The sequence below is a fragment of the Perca fluviatilis genome, chromosome 10 (assembly GCF_010015445.1).
Source record: "Perca fluviatilis chromosome 10, GENO_Pfluv_1.0, whole genome shotgun sequence".
In the NCBI taxonomy this organism is placed as follows: Eukaryota; Metazoa; Chordata; class Actinopteri; order Perciformes; family Percidae; genus Perca; species Perca fluviatilis.
The window spans coordinates 35478526-35500399 of NC_053121.1; the positions used below are offsets into that span (position 1 = coordinate 35478526).

Sequence of the window (21874 nt, forward strand, 5' to 3'; positions counted from 1 at the left end):
TGAGTGTCACGTAATTGTGTTGAAAAGTTGAAAAACAGTTTCCCATGTTTTTGGTTTGGCGCACAACTAGGTGGGCCAAGATATATTGTGAACCTAGATTGATATGGGGGCCGTGTGGGCTGTAAGACTAAAGGGAATTTTTCGGGTTATTGAAAGGTCAGAACAATGGAGCGTCGGAGAAATGGGCAGTCCCGCTTCGTGTCGCTTTCAGAATCAACTCATAGGGGTCAAGCCAGTAGATGATAGGATTCGAACCACAAAACAATCCTGATCGGATGGTAGGAGCTAATGAGGTTTAACCATGTGTCCAGCTAATTTAAATAGCTCATGTTACTGTATTATGTGAACAGTTAACTTCATTTAAAGCCCTCCATAACCAGGCTCATTCCTACCTCACAGACCTGCCCCCACCTAACTACCGGCTCCTCTGACGCAAACCTCCTCTCCCCACCACTCAGGACCAAGCACCCTACCTGGGGGTGACAGAGCTTTCACCATTGCAGCCCCCTCCCTCTGGAACTCCCTACCCACACACATCCGTGACTCTACCGACCTGGACACATTCAAAACACTCATCAAATCACACCTCTTCAGATTAGCTTTCCACATGAAATAGTCTTACATTTCTCACCTGATAGTTACAGGTTTTATTGTTTTTAATTGCTTTTAATATGCTTGTCTTATGTGTTGGTTTTATTGCTTATCTGTTTTTAATGTGATATATGTGCTGGTTTTACTGTAAAGTGTGTTAGAGTACCATGTAAAGCGCTATATAAATAAAATGTATTATCATTATTATTATTTAATATTGTATGTGGCGTTTTCTTTTGCTGGGTACAAATGTTCCACCAAAACCAGTTCCCTCCCGAGACTATTTAGTAGAGCCGGCGTCGCTGCGTCCGGAGCTTAGCGCCGCCCAAGACGATTGTGATTGGCTTAAAGAAATGCAAACAACACAGAGAGTTTCTTTCTCCTATCCCAGAATGCATCTGTGCTGTAGCCAGACCTTACTCCACAGCACTGTGGAGATAAAGGTCTGGCAATGTGGGACTAATCTCAAATTAAAGTTAAAGCTGACAGGAATGCGGCCGTTTGGTTTGGAGTTATTCTTTCTTAAAGGGAGTTCAATGTTCCTAAACATTGCTTTAGTATTATTTTCTTGGGACTGACAATCATCTGCATTCTTCTCCTTCTTTGTATCAAGATACGGACACGTGAAGACAATTACAGCTTAAATATTCCACAAACTCCGCTAAAAGGGTTACTGTATGTTCATATCAAATGGTTATTTGATTTTATTCAGTCTTCCGGCTCTTTGTGAATGAGAGTTGGGGTTTAATTAAGAGGCTGACATGTTTTAATCTAACATTGAATGTTTCAGCAGTTGATATTTTCTGCTGTTAAAAACAAGCTGAATGTTTTTCCGACCTTTGATACATGTGGTTATTACTCATTAGCGTGAAATGATGTTTTATGATTCACTAAAAGCAGCTGCCTCCCTTCATACCGATCCATTTGCTACTATGAAAACATTTTCACATCCCTGTTGTGTATTTCTGTGGATACAAATGAAACAGGTCAAAGCACCAAAAGAAAACACAGAGATATTTCCCTTTCATCCACCTACTCATAAACACAGAGAACGTGGATTAAATTAGAAATATTGAACGTGGCTCTGCAGTTTAATCCGCTGAGTGATGAGGGCAGTTTGTTTTCCTGATGGCAGTATAGGTCTGAGGACGCAGGTCTAACACCCTCAGGGAAATTACAGCCATTCTGTATTCATGCTGTCACAGCCACCGTACACAGTGATGCAAAATTACTGCCCAGTGAAAACTAAGTATTTCCAATAGAGCTCAACAATGTGGTTCTGAAAGTGAAATCCCATTTATTTTCTCCATTAAGATTTTGATTATTAGCCAATAATGTCTAAACCATCCAAGGTAGACTTACTTCGAGCTACCAGATTGTTAAACAAAGGTTTCTGCTCCTGTAGAAGTTAGAAGTTTGGATATTTTAAAAGGAACAAGCCGACTTATTGGGACTTTAGCTTATTCACCGTATCCCCCAGAGTTAGATAAGTCCATACATACCCTTCTCATCACTCTGCTAGCCTAGCTTAGCACAGATCCTGGAGGTAACTGGTTCCATCTAGCCTACTGCTCCCAATAAGTGACGAAATAACGCCAACATGTTCCTATTTACATGTTGTGATTTGTATAGTCACAGGGTGTACAAATAACAAGGTCACATGAGACACAGCCATTTTCTAACCGTATACATACTGGGAACTATATTCTCAGATGGCGAAGCACTGCTACTTGGGCGGAGTGATGGAGGAGCAGAGAATAACAGTGAGGAGCAGAGAATAACAATGGTGCTTTTCAGGTGTTGCGCTAATCACTCCGCCCAAGACAATAAGTCGGCGTGTTCCTTTAAGAAAAACATGTTTTATTCACAATGTCATGGAGTACTACACTACCCGCAATCCTAAGCCTAACAGCGACATCTCTGATTGGTGGAGTTCGCTGTTGAACCATGGAAATGTTGGGAGCGTGTCTATGTTCCCAGGGTCCTATGTTCCCCTCTTTGTATGAGACTGGGGAACATAGGACCCTTTTTCAGAAAAACTGGGAATATAGGACCTTTTTTCTAAAGAAGGGCTCGGGGAACATAGGACCCGGGGAACATAGGGATGACCCCAAAATGGGAACCCCAGCCACAAACAGCTAGTAAACTGCTACCACTGAAGTCTTTAATCATTTCTGTACACAGTCTTGTACCTTTGCTTTTCAAAATGTTCTCTTGCGCTGAATCGAATGTTTTATAATCGAATAATAAAGCTTAGCCGAAAAAAAGATTGCTGGCAGCCGTCTACAGAGCTCCGTGAGCTATCGGTCGGATCTGCTGCAGTTGGTAGGAAAGGCAAGGCAAGGCGGCTTTATTTGTATAGCACATTTCAGCAACAGGGCAATTCAAAGTGCTTTACATAAAACATTAAAGAGCAGTAAGAAAACAATTAAAAACAATTAGTTGTTCAGTAGTTCGGTAGTTGAGTTCAGCCTACAAAACATGACTGTGAGTTTTTTGGTATATCCAAGACGGCCAGATCCAGGAATGTACTAATATTTTGTTAGTAGTACCAGTTTGCAATAATTATTAGTTAACACTAAGTTGTAAACACTTCAAAAATAATTAAAAAGTTTCAGTAACATCAGGTGATCGCGCGAGATCTCACGAGATCCCACACAGAGCACGACATTTTTTTGCCGGAAGAGACTACCGGTAAAGTGGTGAAGAAGGAGCAAGAAGCGAGAGAACAGCAGAAGAGATCAACGAAATGGCAGAGTTTGAGGTTAGCATCGAACGTGACGATGAGTGGCTCAATTTCGAAGGTCGCCCGTACCTATTCGAGCCTGAATACACAGACGAGGAGCTACAACTAATGGAGGAGAATCGGAGAGCTAGCTAGCTAGCAGCAGTAGCAGTAGCAGCAGAGAATAGAAGCCATCAGGCAAGTGTTATTTAAATAAACTCCTGGTGTACTTACAAACTTTCCAATCCATCGTTTTATGATTACATAACCTATTTGTACTACTGTAGAAGTTTGGTATCATTTTGGGCATTATTAGTGGGGTAATTTACAAGATACACCTTTGGTTCCATTAGCGCCTGCACTAAGCCATTCGGCTGATAGCGCTAACTCGCCCAATGCTTTACCAAGGGAAAAAAGCTACCGGGGCGGTTGTTTGGCTCGAGGTCATGGTGCAAAGGACCCTAGGGTGAAATTACTCCGAACCATCCCTTTAATTTTAGGCATTAAAACAACTAGTTAAGTTTATGAAAAAGATCGCAGGTGTATTAAAACACTCCCGGGGAACGACCACACGTTTCCTGGGTCAAAGTATTTTGTTATCCCCTCAGTTTTTTTTCGGGTCGACAGCTTATGAAAACTTAAGTCATGAGTTTTTTACCCTATTATAGTGAATATTACCACACAGCAGCTTTTAGGCATTTTTCTGTTGTTTGCTAGCAGACAAAATTGACGAGGAGGAAACCATCGCTGTTGAACCATGGAAATACAAGTGAATGGAGATCGAAGAGATCCCCTTCCCCCACCGGTGGGTGTTGCTTTTAGAGTAGCCTATGACGCAATGCGCTCTGACTCTATGTGAGCGCACACTTTGACCAGCTACAGTAGCTTGCAGAAACCTGCCAGTTCACACCAATGAGACAAGACGAGAAGAGACGATGTATCATCTCCATAGCAACGTCTCTTTGTACTTCCGACTTTCAGGCTCTATGTAGCTGAATATATCATTTGTAAATATGAATGTTGATAACGTTGGTGATACTAAGTAGTGCTTGCTACAGTTGCATTTCTAGTGATGAATCGGCGAAAACACGTTTTATTTATGTAATTCATGCTTCGTTCTATCGCCGCTCGCTCTCTTCAGTCACTCTCTAGCTCTCTCCACCACATCTTATCACGTCTCTTACGTTGTAAAACCAGCCTCTGGAGACTGGACCAGCTGACTTCTCTATTGGCTGTTGAAACAGGAGACGTCTCTTACGTTCTAAAACCAGCCTCTGGAGACTCGACCAGCTGAGTCGCAGCGACACCATCAGCTGGTTTGAGTCGAGCTGAGACGAGCCGGTTCAGACCGCTGAAACTTTTCTCTGCAACACTTTGCAACGGTTTCGTCTCGTCGCAAATGTTTGGTCTGAACTGGGCTTTAGGAACACTCCTTGGCACAGTGAATTGCCCAAAAGAAGAAAAAAAAAGGCGACTGTAGGTTGACAGTGATGGATTAGTTATCTAAGTTAAAAGGTTACAGAAATGAACTGAGGCTAATGAGTGCTGGAAGGTGGGAAAAATCAATCTGCAAACAATTTTGGCGATCTACAGCAGTGTCTGATTTCTGCAGTAACACATTTCATTACTTGATCCACCTCCAGATTTTTCAGCGGCAGAGTTAAGATTCCCCTTCTTGTCAGTGTCAATATTGTGAAACGTTTTCAAAGAGCATCTGAACGGAACACAGTACAAGTGTTGACTAAAAAACCACAGATTTACTGCTCCTCCTCCCCCTCCTTCTCCTCCCCCAGAGAGCGTTTTGTGAAAAGAAAGAAAAGAAAGAGCTGAGGATGTCACACCAAAATAATCAAATCCTTTAAGCACGGGAGGAATATTGTTGCACGATGAAGAAAAGAAATAAAAACAGCTGAGAATTAATTTTTTTTCCTCCCTGCCGAATGACGACAACCGCCAGCACAACAGCATTGCCTTGGGCCACAACAATCAGCAGAGAGAAAAAAAGAGAGAGAGACTCTTTAAATGAAAGACAGACGCGACTGAGAGGAAGGGAATGAAATAGAGACAGAGTGACGGAAAGGAAGAGAGATATAACGGGGGGTGGGGGAATTAACAGGAGAGTGATGTAAAGTGAAGCCTGGAGGCAGACACCTGTCACTGCCATTTAAACCGTTTTACTAAACCTTATCAGGACAAGTCTGGAGAGAGATTCCCTACTTCGTCCCTGTCAGACCGCCATGACCAGGACGCCATCAAGGCGGCGGCCCGCCATGAATAAAACATCACCGATGCCGCTGCTGAAAAATGTAGGAGCTCAGTGACTCAGTGGAAATGTTTCAGGTGAGTGTGTTTCTTACAGCTGACAAATAAAAAAAGCTCGTTATAAACTTTACAAAAGTAAAGTTTACAGGAGACATATGATGCTCATTTTCAGGTTTATTATATGTATTTTAGGTTTCTACTAGAACAGGTTTTTCATGCTTTAACCCTCCTGTTTTCAACCAACCAAATTATCAAAAAAAATAATAACTTGGATGGTTTCATACAACCTTTACTCCTTACAAGTAAAACATAAATGATCAGTTCACTACTTTCATTGAATTTGGGTGTTTGATTTGATTTCACAGCATTTGAAAAAAAAAAAAAAAGATAAAAGAATATTTTTTAAAAAGTGACAAAAATGTCAAAAAAACTAAGAAAAAAAAAAAAAAATGCTGTAGAAATGTTGGAAAAAGTCGGGAAAAGATACAAAAAAAGTGTTGATAAAGTCGACCAAAATGTTGAAAAACAAGTTTCATTTTAAAACAGTTGCATGGTCGACGGGATGACAACACAGGGGTTAAAGCGCAGCTATTTTATATTAATGAACATCCGTTACATTCAAGCCTTTGAAAATTGAGTGGCTACAAAGATAATGACAAAACTTGCTCTGTATTACTGACACGGTACAATGGCGGACTTAAATGCACGACTCCGAGAGGTATCACAAGTAACAGTCTTTATTGTTCTCAGATCAAAATGCAGGCAGAGGTACAAAAACGGCAGGCAAGAAATCGTAGTCGATAACCAAGGCAAAAGGTCTAGAAACACAGGAAAACAAACACAAGGGAAAATCGCTGGAGAGAGTGACATAAGTTCAACTACAATCTGGCACTGGGAAGTGGGACTGGCGAGTATTTATGAATGGAGACTGGGGGAAAACAAACAGGTGAAACACATTAGGGGCGGGGACGGTAATCAAACAGGCGGGAAAGCAAACAACGGGAGGAAGACAAGTGACCTGGGATAAGGGCAACTGATGATTTCAAAATAAAACAGGAAATGCAAATAAACACACAACACAATAAAAGCAGGAACATGACAATTACTCAGTATGGCTGTGTTTACTAAATGGTGTCGTGTGCGATCTCCGCCTGAATGATGTGCTACTGTCTTGAAACGGGGGATATTTATCCGGGTTGTTTTTTATCAATAGGGCCGGTGACTTTACTTAGAATTCCTCATGAGGGCAACAGAAACTACGCGCTGTAGCTTTAATATTAAAAAACAAACATTTTTTCTCATACTGTCGTATGTACATGTACTTGTATTTCTCCTCTGTCTTAAAGGGTAACTACCGTTTTTTTCAACCTGGAACATCATTGGATTAAGCTTATTCTAGAAGGAACTTCATTAAACTTCAATGCTAAAAAACTTGTTATACAACAAGATATAACAAGATACAACAACAACCAAACTTCAGATATTTCTCACAAGCCAAACAGAGCAGACTGTTTTTTTTTGGGGGGGGGGACATTAAAGGGCAGAGAGAGGGGGAATGACATGCAGCAAAGGGCCGCATGTCGGAGTTGAACCCGGGCCCGCTACGTCGAGGAGTAAATATGGGTGCCCGCTTTACCAAATGAGCTATCTGGGCGCCCAGAAAAAGGGCGACTTAAAGAGACACGCGATTAAAGGGTAACTACCGTTTTTTTTTGTTACCCTATTTTCCAATGTTCCTAAGTGACTGATGGGAACAACTATCTTTGACATTGGTCCAGTATTAAGCGAGATCGCTGCAGTTGGCAGCCAAACAAGCTACGATATAAGTAAAACTTGTATTTACCTTTACAAAAGTGCTCATTTTGCCACTGACAGACTCAGGTTAATATTCTAAGTGTCTGACAACATTATGGAAAGGATCCCTTCAGAGATAGACCTTTAAAACCTCCTTGAGACCTTTCTGTTTAACCAGAAACAGCTCTGAAGTCGCTAGCGCTAAACCCACCAGACTCCATTTAAAAAAGCAATACTTTTAGTGTGTATAGAGCCAACATATTTTCACATGTAAATCAGTAAACTAGGTGTTTATTTCAACCAAAACTAGAGTTGTGATGATTGGGAAAGTGATAAGATGAACCAAAACGGATGTTCGTAGTTTTATTTTGTTTCTCGACTTTGAATGAAGTGTATTCTACAATGCTAAAATTACTGTTTATTTACATGGAGTCTGATGGGTTTAGCAAACGCAATTTCGCGGATGCTTTAATGTTTAAAAAAAAAAGTATCTTACTCTTTAACAGAAAGGTCGAGCTCCTTAGAAATCCCCAGACCGACAGGATAAAATCTGGGTGGGGAAAGTGAAAGAGCAGCGCTTGTCCCTCCCTCATCACCACCACTGAGGTACCCTTGAGCAAGGCCCTTAACCTCCAACCGCTCCAGTGGAGCTCAGTGGCAGCAGATCAGACTTTGGTTGTACTGGGCAGCTTCCAGGTATGAATGTGGAACTGTGTGAATGTGATCAGGGCGTCGTTGCAAATGAGAAATTGTTCTCAATCGGCTTACCTGAATAAATAAAGGTTTTAAAAAAAATAAAACAATCCAGAATAATCTTAATCCAATGATGTATTGCAACACAGAGAATTAGTGTGGTTTGACACATAAAATACAACCCAGTCTCATGGCAGTTTGTGAAATGGTCACGTTATTTTTAATCTATTGATTTGTGTTCACAGGGACGTTTTTCTCGTTTTTTTTCGTGGTGGCCAGCATGAAAATGTAAACTAATGTATTTAAATGGGAATCATATGTCGTGATCACAGCACGACTACGGTAGCGAGTAGTATGAAATGCCGAAAATCCGCGTAAGGAGGTTGGTTGGGTTGGTGGATGGGTCAAACAATTCAGGACTTTTACCGATATTATATTGATATCGTGATATTAGACTAGATATAGTCTTAGATTTTGGATATCGTAATATCGTAATATGGTTTAAATGTTGTCTTTTCCTGGTTTTAAAGGCTGCATTAGAGTAAAGTGATGTCATTTTCTGAACTTACCAGACTGTTGTAACTCACTTAGACATTATATCCACATTACTGATGATTATTTATCAAAAATCTCATTGTGTAAATATTTTGTGAAAGCACCAATAGTCAACGCTACAATATCGTTGCGGTATAGATAGAGGTATTTGGTAAAAAATATCGTGATATTTGATTTTGTCCATATCGCCCAGGCCTACTTTCACCCTGGAGGCCGGGGATCGCGTCCCACCTGTGGCGTTTGCTTTCCCCGTTAATCTCCGTATAGACCATTTCGTGCTGGCCACCACGAAAAAAACAAGATTAACGTGTTGTTGTACACGAATCAATAAGATTAAAAATAATGGGACAATTTCACGAACTGCCGTGAGACCGTGTTGGAAAATAATAATGTTTTCAGCATGCTAGCTCATAGTGACAATGCTATGGAAGTATGTGGTCATAAACAAAAGTGCTGGGCAAATACATTTTTGACCTGCTTGCAAGAGGACATTTAAGGGAATTAATGATTTCAGAATTCATCCTTTATGGAACATGGATGAGACAACTTTAACAATATAATGCCAAATCTTTTTTTAGAAGACTATTTTCCTTGGCAGCAAGTGTGGAGAAGTGGATGAATGAATGGATTTTTTTGCTTCAGTGAGATTCATTTTTGAGAATGATTTTCTTATCCAGTGTGCAGAACGGAGCAAAAAAAACTTGGAAAGTCAAAATTAGTGTCGTCTGATGCAAACACACACACACACACACACACACACACAGACACACACGTCTCAGTACCCATCAGACGAAGGCTGCGACAGTTTTTGACAATTCCAACAAAAATTATTCATTTATCTGCTTCACATCTTGCTGATGCAACCTGGAGAAAGACGAGTTCAAAGGATGGTGTCAAAATAATCCCCAAAAAATAAAAAAAAAAACAGGCTGGAAATTGAGAGGATTGTTTTAGTGTTGGAGGGCGCCAGTTGAGCCAATTTTTTTTTTAAAGTAACCGTTTAAGCACCAGAACCGTTTCAACCCTAGGTTCGTCCCAGGTCCCTAAATTGCATCCACGTTTCCTTCCCTTGCTTCCCTTCCTTGCATCTTAGTCTGCCCTGGGAGAGACGCGAGGAACAAATTACAGCACTTCCTTAAAATCAACTCACTTGTGCCTTTTGGACAATTTAGAGATCTGGTTTTAAACCTGCAAACTTCTACTTGTCATTGCTTTACATAAAGTGCACTTTCTTTTGTGTCCTTATGTAACAGAGTTAAAAATGCACTTTATTAATTCTAATTTCCAATTTATGTTTAATTTAATTGTAATCATATTTTAATCATTATTTAATGATTTGTTGGGTATTTGTGAATTTTATCTTATTGAGTTTAATTCATATTGCTATTGTTTCCGTTGTAGATGTTGTTGCTCATTGCGCCTCTATTGTACCTCCTAAGTTGCCGTAGCTTCCGTCTTCTCCTCACAATACCGTCCTGTATTGCCGAGGTAGGTTGCGTGTAAAATGCTGCTGCACTATTTTATTGTTTTCTTTGAAAATTGTGTTGTGCCCTTTCACTATTTAGTGCCTCTAAGCTAATACAATACTAAGCTGTTTAGTGCAGTTTTTACGGTTAAATATATATTTTAACGATGCCTTGTTTAACTTCTTTTCTTTTCGTGCCATTTTTGCCCTGTTTCTGTGCAGTGTAAATAATGCAGGCTCAGCGGTCCAGTTTGAGTGTGTAAATTCTGTTATTTAATGTTTAGGAGCAGAGGTGCAGATAGAAGGAAGACAGTAGACCAGAAGCCAATTAATATTCTATTGTCTTCTGCAGGTATGTGTATTTCTTTGTTAGACGTTATACTCTTTTTGTTATCTGTGCAGTCCCCAAACCCACGTACTGTTTAACTTTGCCCGCTGAAAATGTTGGTTCCCATGTTTGTCACATAGACTATTGTTATAATTGAAGTAAGGTTTTCCAAGTATATTTGAATTACTCCTGTCGGCTAGCAATGTGCATACTAAGAGTTGAGTGAGATGCTATACTATGATGTGATTTTTGTGTATGTATGGTAGAAAAATGAGATCACCCTGTCACAATACCGTCTTGTATTGCTGAGGAGCAGAGGTGCAGATAGAAGGAAACAGTAGACCAGAAACCAATTAATGTTATATTGTCTTCTGCAGAAAATAAATCTTGGAAAACTGTCAGCTGATGTTGTCTGTCTTCTCACCCTAACCACATCTGTTACACTTATTATCCTAATTTATTTACCAAATAATTTTTCCAATTCAGAAAGTTTTATTGTCTTTTTTATTTTTCCTATGAGTCCTATATTTTCGGCGCTGTCGTTCTGTTTTTGTCTTTGTAATTTGACTCCATGACATTGTAAATTAGTGTGACCCCTCAATGATCTCTCAAGTATAAATAAAGGTTGAATGAATGAGGATATCACGCGAGGAGAGAGGACACACGTTGTTTTACAGGGATAAGACTTTCCTCTATTGCGTCACGTGAATTTGTCAGCTGTATGGGCGGAGTTAGCAACAGCTTTCAGCTGCACGGCTTCAGGGAAGGCTGCTGTCAAGTATCCTCGCTCATAGCTCCTTAGAGATCCCTCCTTCATCCTCCATCCTAGCTCCTCAGGGCAGGAACAAGAGCTTTGAGATGGCCTTCATGAAGGAGGGCCAGAAGTATTACAAATAAGACTTGGAAAACAGCCTGGGCTAGGGTAGCTCTGCTAACATGCTCACGCTACACAAACTGTGTAGACATTATGTCAGGCAACATTGAAAATAGCTAGCTTGGTTGGTAAGGTGCTACCCAACACTGAACAAGACATTTTAGGCAACCAAAATGTTCCAATTAACTTTGATGAGGTGAAATCACACAATGAGACGGTCAAAGTTTAAGATGAAAACACGGACAGCACCCAAATACAAGTTGAGGTGTATTTTAATGTCCCCAGTGTTAGCATGGTTAGCATCGCTAAGCCTCTGTCCTGATTGACAGGTCCTAAAGCATCCCCTGCTTTATCGTCTATTTTTCAAATAAATGGGACCATAATTTACTAAATGAACACCATGCTGTATTGAAGAAGACTTGAAACTAGCGATTGAGACCATAGACTCATTATAAAAAATGTTACATGAAGTAATACATCAAGTGAAAAGAAGGTTCATTTTCTCATAGACTTCCATAGAAACAGACCTTTCTTTGGAGGCAGTTGAGTCACTTTTCCTGCTATGATAAGTCAAAATGTCTGCTTTGGAAAATGTCTACTAATAGTCCAAATTGTTCATTGCTAGTAGGAGTTCAGAACATTCTCTTACCACACACACACTGACTGAAATTTACAAGCCATGACGACACATTCTCACTCCCATCTCGTAAAATACGGACGCTTGGTCAGGTGCCTTTGTCGTTGTTATTGACGCTAAAAGTCTCCTTTATTGTCATATAACGCGCTGTAACTAAACAGGCTTGGTCAGGACGATTGGCGTCCCTTTTGACGCAGTAAAGTTAAGGAAAAGGTCGTGGGTGGGCTTACGCTTCCGTGACACGCGGGAATAACAGGACGGCTAAAGAAACACGCGGGACACGATCACCGGTCTCCTGGGTGAAAGTCCTGTGTCTGCCCCCCCAACCAACCTCCCTACATCGAATTCCCCCCTTACATACTACTCTCTAAACCCTGTGTAGCTGCTGCTCTCCCCGGTACGTTCTACAAACACGCTGCAGGATGCCTTTTTTTGTCGCTTCAGACGCTGACAGCAACTGTCCAAATGTCCGTATTTTACGAGTTCGGAGTGAGAACGGGTTGGCCATGAGGAGTGCTTTTTATACTCAAATGAAGAAACTTATGGAGAAAAAAATTGGGACAGATGGCTGTAAAAACAAAACACAAACACAGAAACTGTTATGAGACACAGACACAGATTTAATCTTTTCATTCATTGAACCAGAACTGCCCAGTTCAAATCCAGCTGGAGATCTACACCATGTCATTGCTGTCACTCTACTGTCACTTCTGCATCTGATAAAGGCCAAAATACCAGAAAAATGATATTGAAAAACATATATGTGACAGAATCATCCAAACTTTAAATAAAAGCAGTGGGTAAAATAAGCGTTGTTGTCTGCAGGCGGATTCCAGCCCAGGTTGCACGAAATGAATCCGTCAGTCAAACAAACTAAAATACAAATAATTGGATTGTTTTCGTGACAGTTCTGTTGCCAGTTTTTTTGTTGTTCCCACAACATCTGGCCACGCTGCTGCTGGTTTATCAAAGATTCATCATTTTCTTCTCTGAAGTAAAATAATCTCTTTGGAAGAAGAACTGAGTTCTTTGGTTTGGAGACGCCGTGTACACGGAGGACGGATATGAAGCCCCATCAGTATTAGAAGGATGAACTGCTGCTATAAATTATTTCTGCCTCGAACACACGCAGCTGCTGTATTTGCACTTGTTCTGTATTTAAGAGAGTTTAACAGAAGCCCATTTCCTTGGTCACAAGAGAATGAAGAGCTTCTGTGCGTCGTTTGAAACTCCTCATAATCTGCCCTCTGAGGCATTTTCACAACAAATTAGACTGCCACGTTTCATGTTTTAATTACAGTTTGCCCTTCAGATCAGCACTCAGTTTAGCAGTCCTGCTGGATTTCACGCTGTCCAATAATAATTCCTCTCACTTTCTGTCACGCGCGCATATTTTTATCCCCGCTGGCAGCAGGGCCGAAGCAGCGAAGTGTCTTTCTGCCTGTCCGACATGTTGGTCCAGAGTGAGACATCTCAGCAACGACAGGCTGCATTTTGATGTCGTGCTGTAAAAAAAAAAAAAGATTCCCGAGAGGGTGAATTTTAATGGTTTTCGTGACCTCTTGACACTGCTTCTAGCGCCGCCATTACGATATATTTTACAGTTTTAGCTCCACTACTCAAAGGCTCTGAAAACACTTTAATATTTGAGCAGTCATAAACAGCCTCTGGAGGGAGATAACAGGACTTTAGACTGTTAAATGAGAGCAACAAATACTGTCTTCAGATTCACACTTCTGATTCTACTAGAACATGTTTGTGCCTACCATACTTTAAGAAGACTTTGAAAAAGACTAATGTCTGACACCATCTCACATCTAAAGACAATCATCTCACCTCTTATTAAAGACATAGTCATAATATGTAAAGACTTGGGGATCTTGCAGGGTCACACGTTGCATAGTCTCGCTTTGCCAGACCTTTCTCCAGAGCGCTGTGGAGGAGGGTCTGGCTAGTCCACACAGCATTCCTGGATGGGGAAAAAAAATGTACTCTGGTTTATTGGCACTTCTTTAAACCAATCACAATCGTCTTGGGTGGTGCTAAGTGCCGGGAAAAGCCGCGGTGCCTCTGCTAAATAGTCTCGGGAAAGGAACTTGTTTTGGTGGAACGTGTACGTTCAAAAGTGGTTTTAGTCTTACAACACAAAACTCTGATTGGACAGGTAGTCTAGCTAGCTGTCTGGATTTACCCTGCAGAGATCTGAGGAGCAGTTAACCAGAGTCCCATACCTCTCAAGTCTCACGCATTGGGCGTGAGACACACGCATTTCAACCCATTCACACGCTCACACGCCACACCTTGTATTTCTCACGCAGAGAAATTACCAGGATAACGCCCACCAAGTTGCGCCACTATTTTTTAAACAGTGGAACAGGTAGAGGAATCAATTGAGTTCCCCTTAGAGTTCAGAAGGCCCTGCCACGCACCAGCTGAGTGAGTGCGGCTTTCGTCGCTGTTTGTGACTTTGCCTAAGATTGAGTGACAAGTGTACTTGTTGTACACTTGTTGTCGCCCTGTTGTTTATCTGGTTGCCATAACTTTGCGAGTGATGACGTCCTGTCACTGTTCCAGTTGAGGGGAGAGAGAGCGGATGACAGTTGGCTTGAGTTCAGTAGAGCACATAGCTCTGTAGAGTCGTGTAATTAGGACTTTATATACTACATGTACCTAGCGGAAACCCTGTTGTGCGTCTGCCCTATTTCTGATACTGTGGCGGCAGAAATCAACATAGAGGAAACACTGGGTATTTTTGGCGCCTATTATTATTATAACTACATGTTGAATCAGCTACAGGGCTAATCTGACAGTTTTATATTTTAGATACCCATTTTATAATAGGCCTACCAATAATACTTTTATAACAATACCTACAATAATTTGGAATATTTTTTGTTTTTTCTTTACTTTTATTTTTACCGCACAACCTCCCGGCCCCCATTGTGAAAACCTTTGGCCTAGGCTATTTTATTATATTTTATCCAGATAATGCATAGTATTGACTATTGCGCACACACACACACACACACACACACACACACACACACACACACACACACACACACACACACACACACACACACACACAAAGAAATGCTGAAAGGTGTAGCATGCAGCACTCTGTAAATACCCCTGGTTGGGAATCAGTCATATATTGTATTAATATATTTTGTAATGTGTAGGTAAGTAGATCCTTTAAATCCTTATGGCTTCCATTGTATAGAGCTCAACAGTCTGTTTTGTGATTTTGATTATTAGCCATAATGTCTAACCCATCCGAGGTAGACTGACCACGCACTACGAGGTTGTGAAACAAATGTTTCTGTTCCTGTAAAAGCTAGAGGTCCGTATGAAAACGTGTATTAAGAAGAACATGTTTTATTCATGATCTTTTGGAGTAAAACTACACTACCCTAGAAATCTAGAAGAATTAGCCTAGAAATCTAGACGCACCCTAGCGGCAGCAAATGTAATTTGCAGCCAGGGTCAGTCTAGCAACTCTCTGTTGGCTTGCGAGCTGGAAAAACCAAACTCTAGTCAGGCCAATCACAACGTGTATAGAGTCGGTGGGCGGGGCTTAACATAATGACGGCAGAGTTGCGACGGTTCAGCGTGAATTCCCCGCTACTTGAAAACAAAGAAGATGGCCGCTGCTGCTGGCGAACAGCGGTCTTTGGAATCGGCTTTGGCCGCAACTCTGGAAGACTTGGAGTTCAGCTTTTCTTTGAGAAAAGAACAAAGAACGGCACTGAAGTACTTAAAAAAGGAAGATGTGTTCGAAATTTTGCCAACCGGATACAGCAAAAGTTTAATCTATCAACCAGCGTTGCTCTGCCTGGTTGTAGCTCTATCCTATTGCGTGCAGAGGGAATCTGAAAGACAACCGTTTATCCCGCCCCTCGGATTGAGCCCTGCCAATGGGGAGTTCCCAGACCAGACCCAACATCTTGATGTGGGTGTGGCTTGTCAGGCTAACGCTACCCACAATCCTAAGCGTAACAGCGACGTCTCTGATTGTTCAAACTCGCTGTTACCATGGAAACGTTTACCGTACCCGCAAAAATCGCGAATGGCTAGATCAAGCTCCTACCATTCTAGTCTATGATAGTTTCTCCACACAGTCTTTTACCTTTGTCATTTTCAAAATGTTTTTTTTTTGTGCTAAATCAAATTTTTTATGTTCACGATTCATCTCATAGCTGGTTGGCTCGGTTCCAGGCTTAAAACTCTTTATATCAGGAATTTTTCAAATGTCAATTAAACAATTAAATGGGGAAAAATACGTGGGCGTCACTGTTGAGCTCTATAGGTTTGCCCTCTTACGGACATAATGCGCACAAATAGATATTTGAATATATTCAAACCCATGTGTTTTTTTTTTTATTACTTTATGGGCATTTCTACCTTTAATCGATAGGAAAGTTGTGAAAGGGGGAGAGACAGAGGGGGAAGCCATGCAGGAAATTCGAAACTCGAAACCTGGATCTTCTGCGTCGAAGTATCAACCTCTGCATATGTGCACCCGCTCTACCAAGTGAGCTATCCTGGCCACAAAGTTTTATAGAAGGAATATTCAAATGTCATTTTTGGCCAGTTTTGAAAGCTCTCTTTAGGACGTCTGCGTCTATTCATGTGCATCAAATGATTCCTGTGTGTTGAACTTTATTTTGAGATGAAGACCTTGTAATTATGAGGTCGTTGGGGCTTGTACTTATAATTGCTTTGATTAAATGCCTCCGCCTTTTGAACATGATGCAATGTGTTTTTAATTAGCAAATGCAATCTGCTCCTATGTGTTCAATAACTTTAATTTACAGCAGTCTCAAAAAGAAACTGAATCAGTCAAAGTTGAGATATACTTTCTTTTTTTACTTCACATATAGCCATACAACTCCATTACGTCTACACAACGTAATGAAAAGATACAGCAGTGGAGCTATAGCAAGTATAATGAAAATATATAGATATATAGTGTAGAATAATTCCATACAACAAATTGAATGACTCACTTATTAAATTCAGACATTTTTTGAATTGTAAACTACAATTATGGCATTTTTGGCAATTTAATTTATAAACATCTACAGGCACACTGAAAGACACTGAGGAACAAAACCAGGACGGAAATTGGGATTTTATTTACATGAATATATTTTTTTAAAAGTGTGTTACGTCAGTTTATTTATTTAACAGGTGAACACTCTGGGCAAAAAAGTAGCTAAGAAGGTGAGCCATCTCATCGTGGTCCAATGTTCCAAGTCCTTTTGTAGAAAAAGATGCTGAATTAGTTAAAGCGGGAAACAAAAAACGAACGCCCTCGCCCCGCAGGCTGCCAGAACATTCCTCCGCTTAGCCTTCGCTTGTTGAGACTCTCAATCAGTTCTGGCACCGAGATGTTGCACATATTGGAGTAGGCTGATTGGCTTTCACGTCCTGGCGGTGGAAGAGAAAAAAAGGGGAATGGTTAGTGATTAAATTCACTGGCAGCCTAGGCAACACAACACAACACACACTTGTCTGTATTTATATTGTTGGACGGTAATCCTGTTAATGAAAAATGTGCTGTTTTTCACAGCCACTGGCGTGAGGAGAACCAACCCTCTCCTGTGGGAAGGGAGGTGGGATGAGTGTGCTTCCGCCAAAATAAAAGACACATTAATAAGAAAACGAATGTCGGAATCAACTGAAATTATGTTTTGGACGCAAAGTGGAGGACGCCGCTCGCCTGCCGGTGCACCTGAGTGATGAACCTGTTGTTACTGAGCAACTGAAGCTCTGATGTCATGAGATTGATCTGAAAGAGTGTGTGTGTGTGTGTGTGTGTGTGTGTGTGTGTGTGTGTGTGTGTGTGTGTGTGTGTGTGTGTGTTCTCCTGCAGGGATACACCGATCCAACACACTCTGTTCCAACAGTACAGGAGGCTCCGGAGGAACACAGCCACCAAAATTATGTGCATTCACCTGCCAACCCCCCCCCCACACACACACACACACACACACACAGTGTTGTCACTTATTCCAAAGTTTTAGTCCCTCTTTGCGAGATTTGGATTGTTTTTTCCGAGGTTGTTGCTTTTTTTAACGTTTTTGTCACTTTTGCCGATGTTTTGGTCACTTTTTGGGAGATTTTTGTCACACACACACACATACACACACACACATACACACTCCACGGACAACGCAGTGACTGCTATAGGCTGGAGCTGTGTGTAAATCTCATTATATGCTCCATCATTGCAGATATCATTTCTATGTCAGGATTTATTGAAAGTGTATTCTGTATTTTAAATCTGTTTGCATGTGCTTTTGCAGCTAACTACTTTGTAAAAGTTTCAAAATAGTTTTAAAGGGCAACTTTTTGTCAAAGACTGATTATCCTCGAAACACTGCACAACTAATGAATAAAATAGAGGGGAAAGGCCTGGGATGTTATATATATCAAGAATAATATGAAGACTGTACAAATATTGGCGCAGGATGTCTGCCTGGAACAAATTCTGTTGCAAATATTCATAAAACATGAGAACCTGCTAACTCCTACAAGTTAGCAGGTTCACACAACAGGACATTCACCCAGGAGACTGGAGTTCTTGTCCCGTTCTGGTTCCGCGTGTCACTGAAACGTACCTTTTGTAACCCCACCCACCATCTTTTCCTAAACCTAGCTGTCTCGTTCTTGTGCCGCGTGTCAATTAAACGTACGTGCCCGACTCCCGACCCAGAGCGCCAAACAGTGACGCCAAGAGTCCCGACCAAGCGCGTCTAAATCTGACGCTGAAGGAGACTTTTTGTATCAATAACAAAACGCCAACGGCACGTGACCAAGCGTCACTTTTTGACGCGATGAGAGTGAGAATATGTTGGTTCCATCAACTGGTTTGATGTGAATAAAGTCGGCTACACCGTAGTTTGGTCAGAAGTTGCTGACCAGAAACAAAACAAAGAGAGGTGGAGAGAGGTCTGAAGGAATTGAGTTCAAATGGGCAAGTTTTTATTTTTAATTTTTTTAATTCAAATTTTTATTAGGTACATAATACAGCAAAACAAATATGCATCTTTTTCTGATTTAAAGAAAAAATTGAATAGATAAATAATATATACATAGAAAAGAATGGAATTAAGAATGGAATTAAATGAGTGAAAGGAAAAAGAAAAATTCTAAAAAAAGAAAGAAAAAAAAACTTGGTTATACAAGTGGACACAATAATTAAAATAGTGAGAAAAATATATATAATACAGTTAGTATGAAAGAAAGACAAGCTGAAAATATGTACTCAAGCTACTTAAACAAAAAATTAGGGGGAGGAGACGTAAAAATTAGATCATCATAAATTAAGTAATAAAGTCTGATCTAAGTGAGGATATCAATTCAACCCAGGTTGACCAACAGTTTTTAAATTTCAAATGGGCAAGTTTTGATGTCTGTTTTCATTTTCGTTCATTTTCGTATTATTGGCCGTGTTTCACGCTGTGCATGTTGAGACTGAGACATGTTTTGGGAATATCCGGGAAGACACCGACAGGAAACAGCTGATCTGTCCTGTGTGTAAAATGTTCACTACGTCTGACTAATTCGCAAAAGGGTTTTCATATCGCATTCAGTGCATCAACTCTTTTTCCACGAAAGTAAAAACCAGCTCAAAGGAGGTACAAGCGCAAACATTTCGCGCAATTTAGAATGTTTTATTGAATTTGGCCGTTTCCATTCAGTTTTTCTAATGCAAAACAAAAATATGCATAATTAAAAAATTTAAAACCGCTTTTCACATCCTGAAGTTTTATATTATTATATTATTAAGCTAGTGGTTCTCAAACCTTTTGGCTTCCTACAAACGTTGTCCCCCACAGGTTGCGTATGTGGGGTCAGCCCTATGGTCCCACAGCCCAATGGTCCCACAGCGCTATGGTCCCACAGCCCAATGTTCCCACAGTCCTATGGTCCCACAGCCCAATGTTCCCACAGTCCTATGGTCCCACAGCCCAATGGTCCCACAGCGCTATGGTCCCACAGCCCTATGGTCCCACAGCCCTATGGTCCCACAGCCCTATGGTCCCACAGCCCAATGGTCCCACAGCCCTATGGTCCCACAGCCCTATGGTCCTACAGCCCAATGGTCCCACAGCCCTATGTTCCCACAGCCCTATGTTCCCACAGCCTTATGTTCCCACATTTCTAAGATTTTTTTTTCACTGAAAATTAGGCCCTATGTTAGGGTTAGGGTTACATTCCATCTGTAGTCCATTGGGTGTAACTGGCTACCAAATTGGGAGAAAGGGGGATAAAATCTGATACAAATTTATGAAAAAGGAAATGAGGGAACGTAGTGCCTAATTTTGAAAAAAATCTTAGAAATGTGGGAACATAGGGCTGTGGGAACATAGGCATGCCCCCGCGTATGTCATACTTACAAACTTTTCAAAGACTGATATGTATGTATGTATGTATGTATGTATGTATGTTTCAGATTGTTTCATTTAAATAACTGTTAGGGGCTTGAAGAGTTCAAACTAACCAGTATTTCCCCGGAAAAAAGTGCAGCTTATAAACAAGATAGAAAAAATGACCATTTGTGCAGCAACATTGTATTTATTATTATTATTTTGCTAATCATCTCGTGAGCCCTCATATTTGTGTTTCAACCTGCTGGGAACCACTAATGTCTTCTACTAATTTGTAACTACAGTTTCTTCCGAATATAAAGTACAGTTATTCTGCAGTTATGTATGTTTTGGTTATTAGTACAAATTGAACCACAAACTCTCCACTTGTGGCTTGAGTTGAGGCAACAAAATATACTGAGATCATTTTGGCCGCAATAATCGCGCTGTAAAATATGTAATATTGGTGCAGCCTAGCCAGGACTCTGGAGCACTGACAAATATCCTTCTCTGAAGTTTCATCAAAATCTGATCAGCGGCATCCGCGATATTGTGTGTGACAGACGGAGAGATGGAGGGATGGACGAGTGCCGACCCTCAGTCCCACTGCGGGGGGCAACAGTGGTACCAACGGCTAATTAATCAAATTATATGACAGATGGTGTGGAGGAACTATTTCCCCCACAGGACGCTTTTAGATGAGCCACCGGCCTCGTAGAGAAACGGAGCGTCAGCACTTGACTGAAGTCCTTTCATTCTGTCCAATAAGAGAGGGAAGCCTTGGGAGAGAACGGAAAAAAAGGCCAGCATTAGGGGAGGATTGGAAGAGAGAAAGAAGAGAAGAATGATGGAAAAATATTGCTCTTTCCCTTTGGATGTGATATGATCGCAGCCTGGTTATATTGCTTTGTGGAATATTGCTGGAGCGCAGAATTAGATTGGGTCGCCTTCTCTGGCTTCCGTGATAAGGCCTTACGAAAAGCGGCTTTGGATCGATCCGTCGGACAAAAATTTTTTAGACCTTTGAAACGGCTTCATTTCCAGGCAGGGGACACACCCACAGTCCCCCGCGCCTCCATCAAAGGCCATCTTTAGTGGCCCTCTGTTTGTCAGGACACGCGATGCATTTATTTGACATATTTGGATTATAACTCTTTCAGGTTTTCTCAGTGTTTTGGTGGAGCGCATTTGGACTTGTGATATGATAAACGTGTCGCACATAACATGAGTCGTCTCCAGCACTCCTGAAATCCCTTGGTGCCACTCGGGTTCGAAAACCAAACCTCTTCCAGCTGGCTTCCCTCCAGGAAGAAAAACCACTCTCGGCATATGGCCTGTTCATGGTGGAGTTTAAGCAGAATTTGTCGATGTAGTTTTGGTTTTGGTGGTTTACTGAAGAGAACGATGCAATTACCCTCCAAGCAGTCTGGTTGAGCATGTTTTTAGAAAATGATTCTATTTGTTGTATTGTTGTAGTTGTATTGATCTAGCCTGGATGCCAGCCGAACTTAGCCCCGCCCACAACATTTGAGGTCAGGAAGTTCGGTCTGGACTTGATCCCTTGTGGAGCAA

General features: G+C 41.1%; 1 long non-coding RNA gene across 1 annotated transcript; it reads left to right on the top strand.

Moving 5' to 3' along the window:
* The first annotated feature begins 5447 nt into the window (after positions 1 to 5447).
* On the top strand, positions 5448 to 10439 carry LOC120566393. The gene is made up of 3 exons (XR_005640396.1): positions 5448 to 5656; positions 10022 to 10108; positions 10370 to 10439. It is a non-coding gene; the product is annotated as an uncharacterized LOC120566393 (long non-coding RNA).
* Positions 10440 to 21874: the final 11435 nt, after the last annotated feature.